The sequence below is a fragment of the Pteropus alecto genome, unplaced genomic scaffold, assembly GCF_000325575.1.
Source record: "Pteropus alecto unplaced genomic scaffold, ASM32557v1 scaffold94, whole genome shotgun sequence".
In the NCBI taxonomy this organism is placed as follows: domain Eukaryota; kingdom Metazoa; phylum Chordata; class Mammalia; order Chiroptera; family Pteropodidae; genus Pteropus; species Pteropus alecto.
This window is the reverse complement of record NW_006437736.1, coordinates 13,277,806-13,279,672: the sequence shown is the minus strand read 5'-3', so window position 1 is coordinate 13,279,672 and position 1,867 is coordinate 13,277,806. Positions and strand designations below refer to the sequence as shown.

The 1,867-nt window shown below is 56.9% G+C and overlaps 1 protein-coding gene across 6 annotated transcripts in view; it reads left to right on the top strand.

Annotated features, from left to right (window-relative positions):
* Positions 1 to 1,251: 1,251 nt before the first annotated feature.
* The window catches only part of CHD4 (chromodomain helicase DNA binding protein 4), a 28,103-nt gene continuing 27,487 nt past the window's right edge, over positions 1,252 to 1,867 (top strand). For 5 of the 6 annotated variants that reach the window (XM_015591478.2, XM_015591479.2, XM_006914627.3 and 2 more), the window contains exon 1: positions 1,252 to 1,404. The gene's annotated coding sequence lies outside the window, so the exon portion shown is untranslated. The remainder of the gene's footprint in view (positions 1,405 to 1,867) is intronic. The other variant, XM_006914626.3, reaches the window with a different exon arrangement.

Sequence of the window (1,867 nt, the reverse complement as noted above, 5' to 3'; positions counted from 1 at the left end):
GTGGGTCCCTAGGTTGACTCTCAGTTTCTGAGTGTCTCTAAATGATGGGATGAAGGAAGGTAGGGTCTGCCCTAGTCGTCAAGAGGCTTTATTCCAGGATACTGCTTTGGCCCAGAAAGGGATGAAGGTGTGTACAAGTTAGGGTGAGGACAGAGCAAAGTGGGTAGCCTGCTTCACCCTGGCTGCTCTAAGTGTTAGAATACACTGACAGCATCTGGAAATGGGAGAGGTATGAATATGACTATTATGGGATGCCTGGCTGGAAAGGTATGGGGTGGTGGAGTGGACATGAAGCATTATGGGATGCAATGCTGGGTTGTGCTAGTAGTATTATGGTATGTTTGATTGACCACTGGCTCCTTGCATTATTATGGGATGTCAGAGTTTGGGTGGGGGAGTAAATATTATGGGATATCTTTCCAGCCTTAGAGGAAAGGAGATCAGATGTCCATCTTGTAGGGTGACAGTAGGGCTGCTGATCATTATGGGATATCTCTTTGATAAGAGAGGAGTGGTTATTATGGGCTGTGGAGCCTGAATGAATGTGTAAAGGCTGAGGGTGGTGGTATGAAGATCTAGACCCTAGCCTGCAGGGGTTGAGGGCAGCTCCAGGGGGTTGGTTATTATGGGATGTCAGTATAGAAAGTGGGAGACCGATTAAGAGATGTGTGTGGGAAGAGGCCTAAGTGTCCGTTGTTGTTAGTGTGTGTGTGGGGGGGGTGAGTTTCTGACTATTATGGGATATCAAACTGGGGGTGGATGAAGAGTGATTATTATGGGATGTCTGTGGGGGATGGGGATGAGTATTATGGGATGTGAGGCTGAAGTGCTGGGCGGGGTGCTTATTATGGGATGGCCATGGGGAGGGAGAGGTGACGAATTATTATGGGATGTTAGCATTAGGGCCAAGAGTGAAGAAGTTGGCAAAGGATGGCTATTATGGGATGTCTGGGGGGAAGGGTTAGTTACAAAAGGTCTGCAATATTATGAGATGTCAACTATCCTGGCATATATGTGTATGGAGTATGTGTGTGTGTTTGTATATGGGGGGGTGTCCATGTGTATTATGGGATGGCCAGGAGGTGGGTGGTTGCCTGGGTGACACGCGCGCGCTCGAAGGGGGCGTGGCCAAAGGTTGCCTGAGCGACGAGGGGGCGGGGGTTGCCCGGGAGACCTAGGGAGGAGGGTGGCGGTAGTGGAGGGGGGGTTGGAGTTGGTTGAGGTTATTATGGGCTGTCCGTGGGGGGCGGGGCCTGTGCGGTGGGATTTCCCGGCCGGTGTTTCGGGCCCTTTAAGAGGCGAAGCCGGAGTCGGAGCCATTTTCCCCCCTTCGGCCGTGGCGAGGAGGAGCCGGAGCGGGAGTGACACCGGGCCGGACCCAGCGCGACCTGCGGCGGCTCTGGGGTGAGGAGAGCGCGGGGTTCTCAAAGAGACGCCCTTCTCAGCTTGGCCAGCCCCGAGGGTCATCCCTCCACTTGCCTCTTCCTCAGGCGTCCCTGGACCTGCGGACCGCCCCCTGCTCAGGAGCGGACCCTTCCTCTCTTTTCCCTGCAGGGCGCCTAGCTCCCCCTCCCCCCGCCCCAGCCCAGCCAGAGTCTGGTTCCCCGCGACTCCCATCTCGGGCTTGGTCTCCCACAATGCCCGGCGCCCGCCCCCACGCCCTCTGCTCACTTGCCCCCCGGGACACGTGGCCCGACCCCCTGCCAGGTGGGATCCCTCTCACCCCCAAGTCTTTCCCTGCAGCCCCCCGAGCACCCGAGCCTCCACGCCCCCTCGTCCCCGCGGCTCCTTGGGAGAACCTGAGTTGTCCCAGAGGACTGCCTTTGGAGAGCTGCCCTGTCTGGGCACTGGCCCCTCCCCAGGCGCA